The sequence below is a fragment of the Pinus tabuliformis genome, chromosome J (genome assembly GCF_031772625.1).
Source record: "Pinus tabuliformis cultivar Carrire ecotype Pingquan chromosome J, CPIR1, whole genome shotgun sequence".
NCBI classification, from domain to species: Eukaryota; Viridiplantae; Streptophyta; class Pinopsida; order Pinales; family Pinaceae; genus Pinus; species Pinus tabuliformis.
This window is the reverse complement of record NC_142295.1, coordinates 250,115,761-250,128,484: the sequence shown is the minus strand read 5'-3', so window position 1 is coordinate 250,128,484 and position 12,724 is coordinate 250,115,761.

Here is a 12,724-nt window from a genome sequence, read left to right as displayed (position 1 = left end):
TTTGTGTAAATGAGTTGATATTACCATGTAAACATACTTGGCACTCATTTACAAAGTTTTAGTTACTATCACACAAGTGTCGTTACAGTTGTCGCAAAGTGTCGCTAAAGTTGTCGCAATAAAGGAAGTATGTTGTTGATGTGTTCAGAATTATCTATGTTGTGTTGTCAAGTGTTCTAGGTGTGTGATTATAGTCAAGTCCTATCACTATTCACATAAGCTTTATCAGTCCCACACTCAGCCAAATTTAGAAAACTCCCCAACCAAGCAACTTAGTCTCATCAAACCCTCCTGAACTACACATTACACAGTCCCAGCCGTCAAGTAGCAACCTTTCCTCTTTACATTGCACAATGCACCATTCCTACCTCCAAAGACTTCACACAACATAATCTCATTGCTCAAGCCCGACCCCTGAGCTCCAAAAATGTGTAATCTCACCCTCCAACTAGGCCTAAACTATGCATTGCGCATTCTCAGTCTTCAAGCCCAACCCTTGATCTCCCGAACTACACAATTTTGTAGTCACCTAGCCTCCTTGTTCCCCAGCACTACACAATGGGAAATTTCAGTCATCAAGCCCTCAACCTAGCACCTTGAGCTACCCAACTATGCAATCATCATGCCTAGTCTAGCCTGAATAGCGCATTATGCAGTCTCAAGGCTCAAGCCTCACCCCTGACTGCGTGAGTTGAACAATTGTGCAATCACTGAGCCTCTCCCTCAGTGTTCCACCCGGTTCAGGCTTAATTAGTGCATCATCATGAATAATCTTAAACTAGGGGTTTATCTGACTGATGTCATCTTGTCGTGGGTGATTTGTTGGTGTAGGTACTCTATCACACCATTACAAGATGATGAAGAAGGAGATGGAGAAAGGGAACATGCTATTAGATACCTTTGTATCTTAATATGCAAGTTGATCAATCAAGAGAAAGAAAAGGGACACAACTTTGCGACCACAACTAAAGACTTGATATTACTGAAGACTGCTCATCTCTAAGCCATATGGAGTTGGACATAAGATCATTCTCAAGAAGAAACATAGCAAGAAGCATCAAGAATGACTTGACATTGTTGTGTCATCATGCAGTCCATGTCATCAGTGTCATGTCATGTCACATCATGAGTCATCATATGCCACATCAATCTTATGTATTATGTAATTTTTTATTTGAAAATGTCTTGTAAAGTAGAAGTCGAAAGGACATGTAAAAAATATGAAGAGGAATGTAAATTCAAAAAGTTAGAGCGAACTCAAACAGTCATGAGGGTAGGTAAAGAGTCATAAGGAAGGTGAAGTATCACCCCATGGGTTATATATACACCCTTGTTGTATAAGAAAAAGACTTTTCAGCTTGGCTCTTCCCACAAAACATCAAAGATATAAGCTAGTTCTTTTGGGAAGCAAGTAGTGGCTCCAACTCTCCACTATTGGAGCTAGTGGTGTTCTTTTTATGCATTTGTCTTGGGAATTTTAATTAGTATATGAAGCTTGAGGTCTAGCATGTTCTTCATGCATGGATTATGAATATTTGTAATATTGTTCTGTGAATGTTTGTAATTCATGTTTTCTTTCACCTGTACTAAAGTAGTTGAAGTATTTTGATTATTTTAGTGCTTATCATATTGAGAATGTGTTGTAATGGTTGCAATGACTGTCACATCTATGTGGAATATTCTGCTGGATGTTAGAAGGGTCTCTCCTATTTGGGTGTGTCTTCACTGGAGTGGTACTATTACCTCTCTCGCAGAGGCTCACTTTATTTTCCTCTCTACAGCAGAATAACCTCGACACACCTACAACCAAATCCTCACCATGCACACTCACTTTCTTTTCAAAGGCACATATCCATCCCTCTCTTTTCGATAGTTAGAGCCAAAGAAAACCTTTAATAAAATGGTAACCAGACCATATTCTGGATGGGGCTCCTATCCCAAATGGTATGAGGTCTAACTTGGACCACATATCAGGGAGACCCTTTAAAATGTTGGCAGGTCCAACAATGTCAACACCCTCATATATTTATATATATAATTATTTATTCTAGTTTTTCTATTTAGTCAAAAGAAATTAAAGTATATGAAAAATGCATTATTTTTTTTAATATTCCAATTAGATATTAACTATTTATTTTTAAAGTGTTTATATAAATGTATTTTTTAAAACATATATGACAATTTAATAAATGTATAATTTATTATATGATAATTTAGATAAATAAATTAAAGTAAAGTAAAGTAAAAAAAATGAGACATTTTTTATTTATTTCTTATTTTTTAATTACAAATTTAAACATATTTATCAAATAAAAAAAAAATATTGAAGCTTAGGTTTTAATGGGAGGAAATCTCATTTATTCATTTTATTAAAGCCATTTACATTTTCAATTCAACAAATTTATACATTGATATTTATAAAATAAATAAATTTAAATAAATAATAATATCTTTATAGTCATATATTTATGTTTTAGGTATTTTTAAATTTATATTTTAGATGACTATTTTAATAAAATTTTAATAATTTTTAATATAAAAAAATCAATTTTATATAAAATAAATAAATTTCTATATATATTGTTATTTTTATAATTTTTGACAAAGTTATATTAAATTTGAAGTTTTAAATTACAATCAACAACCCACCATTAAAAGTTAACATAAAATATTTATAAAAATCATTACATTAAATATTATTAAAAATTATTTACATATTATACTATAAATAAAATTTAGACCCATTAATCTCTTTGAAGTGTTAATGGCACACCCCCCAAAGTGTACACTCACGGTGTGTTAACTCCTTTAGATGTGCAACATCGACAAAGTTTATCATAATGGTTGTGACCAACTTATGACAACTACTTTCAGACAACACCTCTAGAACTTATACTTCTTAACGTGTGAGATTTCTTATGTTATCATAATTAACAAAATATCATCAAATGCAAGCATGATTTCCAAATAACAACCCATCAATATTCAAATATAAATATCACAATATAAATTTCGAATTATGACACTCCATATCATATAAGACAAGTGACAACACATGTGTGCAAAAATTCTTCTTTTATGCAAGTCTTGAAATCCTTTTATAATAGAATTGGCCCATGGCTTATCCATAGATTACATATCACAAAACCAAAGCCCTTGGTCCATCAACCAAGCCTCGTAGAGTACAAACCTTCACTTCTTGGTCATTCGCTAGTCATTTGACACAAGCTAGTTCTTCCAAGATTGTCTTGCATGACTTTGCAACCTTCAGTTGGCTTGGATCACGTCTACTGTGTGGTAGAGCTAGCCCTCCCCAACTCTCAGTTCCTTAATACACCTTACGACTATGCTCCATTTCTTCTTTATTCCTTTGAACTTCTCTTCGTGCCTCCTTTACTTCTGAGCTTGCTAGTCAATTTCCTCCCCTAATTTCTTTTCAGTATATATATGAAACCATCATGCCATCTGATTAGGTGCGTGGTTCATTCAGGTTGATGCATAATTCTACCTTATCGTGCCAAAAATTGTAAATTTAAGGTCAATCTAATTTTTTTTGCTCTAACTTATCATGGGCCAACTCATACAGGGCATACTCATTTCATTCCTTTCCTGAGTGCATTCATTTTACTTGGGAACATTAGTATGTCAAGGTGCATCAATTGCATTTCTTCCACATTAGTTGCCTCGTTTAGGTGGGCACCTTCATTCCAACTCAAGAAACATGGGTGTGATTGCGGCAACTTAGGCACCAAGCTAGGGGCACACTTTAGGCTAACTCAAGTGTCACTTGTGCCACCTCTCTCACCTCAGGTGGGCATGTTCCATTCTCAAGTGAAAAAATTTAGGCACTCCTCATCTCTTTGTTCCCACAACCAAAATGTCACAAATTTCATCTCAAAATGTGCGATGGAATTGTTGCCTCGTGACTTGTCTTATCTAGCTCGTGTCACTCATGGTGCTTATGTTGAAGGGCTTGACATCCTCCCCCACTAAGAAAATGTTTTTGTCCTCGAAAATAAACCTCTCTTGGGAAAACATCCAGCACCAAAGGTAGTGCATCCTCAAGAAGATTACTCATACAAAGTGACACATCATGACATCAAAAGACCTCTCAACTACATTGATCCTTACGAAGAATGCTCATCTCTTGACACAACTCTTTCCCTGTGACTCAATGAATGCTCCTATGATAATATCACGTGTTTGATCCCCTTGTTTCTTCAACCAATAGGTATCTAATATGATCATAGTTCCTACTCCAAAAGGACTCATGTTAGTCGAACATCATGTAAACATCATCACATCTCTCCATGTCATCTGAAAATATCGACACAGACATATCACCTCAAATATCTAATATTTCTATTAAGAATTACCCATGTTAGGAACTCCAAATCTCATCAGACTTTTCACCCTAAGAAACTCACTATGATCCCATCTCAAAGATACTCACAAAGAAGATTAAGTTAGGTAGCCTCAGGGATTACCTCTCCTCCCTCCAACTCCACCTTGTAAATATGTACCCTGCTCTCTCAAACATGCTCCAATAGATCCTTGAAATGGTCCTCATGTTATTAGAATGAACCCTCCATAATTTTCTACAATGTATCCCACCAAAGGGGGATAGGAATCCATCCTACCCTTTCTCTCATTAGTCAATCTCTCCAACTCTGGATCCTCAAGCCAACTTCCTACAATTTTATAGGCCGAAAACTTGCAACTCTGCAACAACTCGTCCCTAATCACCTTTCTCCAACTTCGGAATGGTTAAACTCCACTAAATATGGTGAATTTAATTTTGGAGCCAATACCAACATTTTCATAATTGAATATACTTTTAGTATATATAAATTTTATGGAATTTTATAGATATTTTCTAATTTTAATTAATTTTCTAATAAAATGTGTGCAAAAAATTTCTAAGTGAAACCAAAATTTTTTATCTTCCAAAATACACTGTAAAAATATATGAAAAAATTATGGTGCATTACGTCGGTTTGTCTTCTTTAATGGGTAGCTTTTATATTTTTCATTTTTAACTAATATTTTGAGAAACATGATACTATATTAAACATCTTCAAAATCTACAGTTTTTTCATATTGGTTCAATTCAAAAAATTCTAGTAATTATGATGTGTATCATTTGGTTTAGTAAATATAACCATATCGAAGTAGAGTCTATCTATATTGTTGCAACACATATTTTGTTTCAGAAAAACTAGGTTAACAAAGAACACACTAGTGCCAAAAAACATGACTTTTTATGAATCCCTTGATTTTTAAAGAACACACAGTCAAACAATTGCTAAGTTGACATACCAAAGGTGAATAAAAAACTTTTAAAAAATATGCAATAGAAATCTAATAAAATTTCTGGCAAGTTTTATTTTCATTGTAAAATGAAATTCTAAACAGAAAAATTGCTTTGGCTTGCCAAAAGTCGAAGAACTTCTAAAAATGATATTTTTTTCTCAAAAAAGGGCAAAAAGTGTAACTCAACTTCACATTTTCACCTTGCAGTAAGGCTCATAATCCTAAACCTCATCTCAAATTGTAGATGATATACTTTCGTCTCCATCATCATCAACACCAAGGTGATCCTCAATCAATTCACCTTCCTCATTGTATATGTCAAAAAATTCAAAATACTTGGATACCAGAGTTTAAGCATCAACCATCTTAGGTCTCCTAACAAGAATCGAAACACTCTCTTTCAACTTATTCATCACCTCTGTTTATCATAGAATAATACAATCTACATGATTCAATATCATCACAATCTCATTAACATGCTTCGTCTCCACTACATGAATGACTTTCATCCTCGCATCATCTAAAATTTCCTACACTATTGGAAAAATCACAACCTCCTCTAATGAAAGAACAAAAAATCTCTCCAAATGTGGTATAGGCACACCTATACCTAATGAGAAACTCCTATCTAAATACAACATTATATTCATCCAACTGAATAATGGTGACTTCAAGCTTCCCACTCCAACATTTGATCTTCACTGGAGCATCTCTAATCATCCCAATGACTCTCATATCCTTAGAATTCACTGCCTTGAAGGACTTATGGACTCATATAATTTGCATACACAATATCCTTACTACATCCTCCTTCAAGATGTTATGATAAGCATCGTTATCTATCAAAGCGAGTTTTTGACTCCCGCTTACACATATACTCACATAGTTCAACTAGTTCCTACTTCAATAATGCTTTGGAGTAGCCTCTTTTGATGAAGCTACACCCAAAACCTACATTAATCCTACAAATGACTTCTTTTTCTACTGCAACGTAGAAACTTTCAACTTCCATGGACAATTCTACACCATATGATCTTCTTTGCAGAACCAACACGAAAGAGACTTCTTCTCTTTCCATGATCTACTTTTCTTTGGATCATATTCCTTCGAAGACTTCCCTTTTCCTTTGTATTCCTTCTTCTTTCCTTTATCACCATCTTGATATTTCCTTTTGAATCCCCATTTGAACATAAATCCAAGAGCTTATATGTTGTAGCAATAACTTCTGCCATCATCTAAACATTATTATTTCTCACTTCTTTCTATGCCCATGGCTCCAAATCTCCCATGAAATTAAAAAACCTATCTCTATCTAACATATCCTTGATATCAAACATGAGTCCTAAATACTCATGCATGTATCTTTGTTTAGACTAGCTCAAATTCCTTAGTTTAGTCATCGCATTCCATGTTTTATCTCTTTATCCAAACTACAGGTACAAGGCTTCCTTCATCTCTATCTATGTAGTGATTTCATCCTAGAAGTAACAAAAAAATTCTCTTCTTCCCTAGTCCTCCACCACAACTTCACATTCCTTGTCACATATGTAGCAACAACTCTCACCTTGTCCTCTAGGAATGTACCTAGTTTTCCAAGATACTTCTGCACATCCCAATAGGAATTTCCAATCAATTTCACACATCGAGTACCATGTTACATCTTTAGTTCATTTTGCTTCATCTTCACTAAATCACTAGATGAAATCTATCCTACTTATTTCTTTAACACAATTATTGTCTCTAATTTCTGATGGACCAATGATACAAGTTCACCAACATGCATCTCCCACTAATCGATTCTTCCTCCACTAGTATCAACCTTATCAAGCACTTGATGAATCAAATTAAATAAGGAAGAACTACTACTCTCGATTTGCGTACCATTTCTCTCAACATCCATCAATTTCATCTATCCTCAAATCACTTGTCATGCCAGGAACACTGTACCAAATTGCCAACAATATTCAGGGGAAACAATGATATCTTCTTTGATACCAACCTATAATAGAAGGTGTTGGACTGTGCACTGGTAAAATTTTCTAGTAGTGAAGAGCACCAAAATTCTATCAACCTACTTTAGCTCTCATACCAACTTCTAGTGGAAGGTGGTGGACTATGCTTTGATACTAGTTTTCACGACCCTAGAGAATACACTCAAGTTAAGGCACATTGAGTCCTCTAGATGTGTAACACTAGGAAGGTTTATCACTATGGCTATGTTGGACACCTAATCCTCTAAGGGTTAGTGTGGAAGCCGAATAGACTAAGGAAGTCCAAGAGACCTTCAGATGTGGAAACCAACGGTCACACCATGTACTATAAATGTATATCATTTGTTAATAATAAATGCACTCTCATGTTTTATCTTTCATACTCTTTCTGCCATGTGTGTGTTTAACATGGTATCAAAGCAGGTATCTTCCTAACCTACTCAAATCTTGTGTGAGCCACAAGTTTTGTGGCATTTGTGTGCATTTCAACTCTGCCATCTATTACTTTACTGCCATTCTCAGCTTGGCATGAAAAATGCTCAGAGTGGCATGTGAATTCCAGTGCTGCCATCCCTGACCCATCGATTCTATGCATGATAATCGATACTCCTTTGAAATAGAGCTATGACTCCCAAGGGGAGATTGTTTCCTCCTATTCCCATAATATGTGAAGTACAATACAACTATTTTTGCCAGCACAAATCCTCCACTGGAGCAACCTATTATTATAATGGCTAACTTCTTTAGACCATAGCGACAATTTTTGCTACGAGGTCCATCCTTGCAATAACATACCAACGGCTCAGTCGAATCTGAATCGTTGTAACTGCATATCCCTCCACTCGCTTGATGTGTTCTACAACTTTCATCCCTTGTTGTATGGTTGGAAACCCATTCCATTTCTGCCACCTCAACAAGCACTTGTTGTTTCAGACATTGGGGTTCCCAGTACCCAACTAGTGATGATAAAGAGTAATAAACAGTTGCATTACATTGCCTCATGTTGCCTCCTCCAAGATAGTCGAGTGTATCATGTAGAATTGTGTTACACGTGAACACATTTAGAGTCCAGTTGTATTTACTTGTAATTCTGAAGATAGAGTCTACATATTTCGAGCCTGTAGTATTGATGGGATCTTCTGGAAATTGGCAGTTATGGTCCTTGGCAATAAAGAACCTTTTGGCATGACGAGAGAAATTCAATATTGTGTAATTTCCACCATGAATCGCAATTATAGGACTTGAGTTATGCTTACAGTCGATCTGAAAGTTGGGGAGACCGCATCCGCAATTCCATATATGGAAAGGTTACCAGATAGTCTTGGTGACATTGGCACAGTGGAAGCATGGAGACCAAGCAGTCAACGTGATACAGTTTGAAAGCTATGGAGGATTAAATGCTGGTGCGCTCAGGAGTGATTGTCGAAGGCTCAAAATAAGGTAATATCACTCCTCCTACGAGCATGGATTACACATTGTTGGCGTGACTATGTTTTGGCAAACCATCATTTTTCTGGCATCGTGGCATCAAACCACCATACCACCCATCGTGGCTCCACCGAATAATTTCTCCCATTCTACAATTTACATAACGCCCCAATACGCTGCTCTCTATACCTGTCAGAATGCAGGACCTAAATTTGGTTCTCTCGCTGGCTAAATCCTAGTATATACGTTCGATTCCTCTGTGCATTATACATTGGCTATTCCCAAATCTCATCATTAGCTGAATTAGGCATTACTGTTGCCTGATGCAGACCGTCGCTTGAGGCATTCATATCCTTTTTTGAACCCTCTTCTGCTCTAAATACTCTATCTATTACAACCTAGGGTTCATCTCCACCTCTTGACATCCGAGTCTGGTTAGATTTGGGAGCCTGCCAAAACTAGCAGGAATTGAAATCAATTTGTGGAAGGGAGCCTGCCTCTATAGGTTCCATCATTGGAGAATGTTGGCTGACTACGCATGAGATTGAAATCAACATAGTTATCTCTCTCACGTTGCGGACATACGAGTCTAGGCATACATTTCACTTCGGCTGAAAATCATTTGCATCTAGGTCGATTAAGGAAACTATGAAGTCCTTGACATTTGATTTGTTCTGGCTCCGAGATGGGGAACTATGCAAATTCGGGGCCAAGTATCTCAAAAATCGTGGCTCACTCAAAACCCATGGACGCAATTCACACTCGCACCATTTTGTGTGACTTGAGTTCCAGGCTGAGTAAGACTTAAAGAACAGAAGCTCTTACCGAAAAGTAAAAGACAATCGATTATTCATACATCATCAAAAACTACTTCTTTCATATGAGGTCCTAGTACTATGTTATTTGTGGCCAATGTTTGTCATCGAAATCTATTATTGCTTTTGAAATATTGTGAAAATGTGCTTGAAATAACTGTTCTTGGGCAAAAGATCAATAGTTCCATTTCATGGAGAAAAGATGATTATTTCCTATAAGGGCTGATAGAGACACCACAAGAGGCACTTATTAGTGATGGACAGCTAAATGTGCTAAGTTTTTGTACTTAGGATGTGTGTTTTTTGAGTGTTGCCATTCACTATAGTCTTGCTTATTTTATATGAAGAAATTGATGATATTGTAAGCACTTGTTTTGGAAAAACTTGTAACAAAGTTTCACCCCTAGGGTTTTGGGGGTGAGCACTTCATTATTTGTCGTTTCAAAATTGGAAAATTTAAGGTGCTTCTTATGTGCTTTCAGCTTTGCAGTTTATGAGATTATGTATAGGTTTGTAAGCCACCTTTTATGTTAAAAAAAAAATTGGGCTAGACTGGGAAAGGACTGGTGCAGCCAATATCTTGTGTAGTGAAATTCTTATTTATGGAAATCATGTTTAGTTTAGCGGAAGAGTTATAGCATGTGGGGTTTTCTATATTTGAACTAATTTGGAGAGTGGAGACTTTTGAGAGCTTCTTTGTCTTAGCATTGTATTAGAGTTTGGAGTGCATTGAAATCCTCATTGTTTTACTATTTTTTGAGGTTAAAAAAAATAGCTCCAATTGGTGCAATATTAGAGTCATAGGATAATCTAATAGTAACTCTCTACTATGGATAATACAATCAAAATCAGCAAGGATTTTCTCACCGATATTCACAGTTGTTTACAAGATGTACATGACAAGATTGAATTTTTAGAGATTGAATCTCAGCTTCAGCGAGAAGAAGTAACACATAAGAGTCATAATTATGAACCTGTTTCAGTTTAGAACATTGAAACAGACTCCCATAAGCAGCAAGTTCATTCAGATCCAGTGCCCAATAGAGCAGCAGTTGTAAATGTAGATGCAGAAATTCAGTCTGCACTTCCCCAGTCGATCATCAGACCTTGGGAAGAGCTTGTCCACAACAAGCACAGAATTGGTCTTGGATATGACAAGGACGTGTCCTTTTATATTCCAGACTACTCCGAACCAGTCCAATTTCAAATTTCTAGATTCATTCATGATAGTTCACCTGCTCCTCATGACACTTCACCTCCAGTTGTTCCAGGTTCTGCCCCTCTTCCACAGCAACAAATTGTGAAATTCCAACACTGTGACTGAGTTGGCCATCTGAAAGATCACTATTTTGATCTTCATCCATGTAAGAACTGTCATAAAACTAGTTATTCTTCAAATATATGCTTCAAAAACAAACCTCCTGCAAGAACAAAGATTCATCTTGGATGGATCGCTTCTCGGCAATGGGCATCAATGACTAAGAAGATATTCCAGTCACATGTCAGAACTTGCTCAAGAGTATTGAACAGTCTTGCAGTTGAGTTCTCTCCATCATCTCATCTTGTATATGACATGGGGGGAAATGACGATCATCTACAAGCTTCAAAGCCACATCAAGAGAGCCTGAGCCATAACCTACCATACCAGATTCAAAGTTGTAGCCAGAGACAAAGATGCCCCTGAGCATGCCTTCAGTTGGTAATTTGGGACACTTCCTCTAGTAGTAGACTTCAGCTTCTTGCCAGTTTCGGAAGAGTTCTAGGAATAGAATTGGGGACACTTCCTCTAGTAGAAGACTTCAACTTCTTTCCAGTTTTGGAAGAGTTCCAGGAATTGCATTAAGCATTCCAGAGTTGTTGGTCATCCTTAAACCATCACACATTGAGACTTCCCTTTTCAAGTTGAAGTTCTCCCTTTTATGCGAGGTGAGACCTCCCTTTCATGGTTGAAGGTTTCCCTATTCAAAACATTAGGAGAACTTCCTCTAGTAGAAGACTTGAGTTTCATGCCAAACTTGGAAGAGTTCCAGGAACTGCACTAAGCGTTCTAGTGTTGGTGGTCATCCTTAAACCACCGCCCTTTATACCAACATTTCAGAGAGCACATTCAGCCTAGTGTTGCCATGCATTTTTTCACATTTTGTATTACAACTCTCTTCTTGGACTCATACATAACCCTTCAGATTAAGGGGGGGGATGTTGGACACCTAATCCTCTAAGGGTTAGTGTGGAAGCCAAATAGACTAAGGAAGTCCAAGAGACCTTGGGATGTGGAACCCAACGGTGACACCATGTACTATAAATGTATATCATTTATTAATAATAAACACACTCTCATGTTTTATCTTTCATACTCTTTCTACCATGTGTGTGTTTAACAGGCTATGACCAACTTATGACTATTTCTTCTTCACTATGCCTCTAGCACTTATACTTTATAACATATGAAATTTCATATATTAGCGTAATTTACATTCAATCATCAAACACATGTTTAATTCCCATATAACATCCACATCAACATTCAAGATCCAATATAAATGTCGCATTAATGTCACAATATATATTTCATAATATAACTTTTTCTTTTATACAATTCTTGAAATTGTTTTACAAAGGAATTGGCCCACAACCTATCCATAGATAACATACCACAAAACCAAAATCCTTTGTCTATCAACCAAGTCTCACTCGAAAACCCTAATCATAAATACTCATCTCTATTTTAAGCCTTTAGTTCTCACCTGGTCTAGTCTTTCCTTCCTCGTTTGGCTCGATTTGGGAGAATATTTGAAACTCATTTTATACTTGTATTTTAAAGATATAGGAATGGAAATTAATTTGAATAAATGATGCATTGTTATAGATGGTGTGAGCCCAAATTTTCGAAGGAGGATTGTAAAAAATCTTCCCTTGAATACTGATCTCCTTGATAATGGTGCCAAATAATTAGGGTTCCATAAAAACAATAATAGAAGAATAAATTGGATTGGAACAAGATGATTAGAGAGAGTGATGATAGTATTTCGTGTTGGTGTCATAAGTTATTGTCAAGTAGTGGAAGGTTAGTGCTAGTGAAATCTATTTTAGAAAGTATCTCAAACTTTTGGTTATCGATTGCACATATTCCATCAAGTATTTCAAATAAGAATTGAAAGAATTGTTTTATGCCCATTT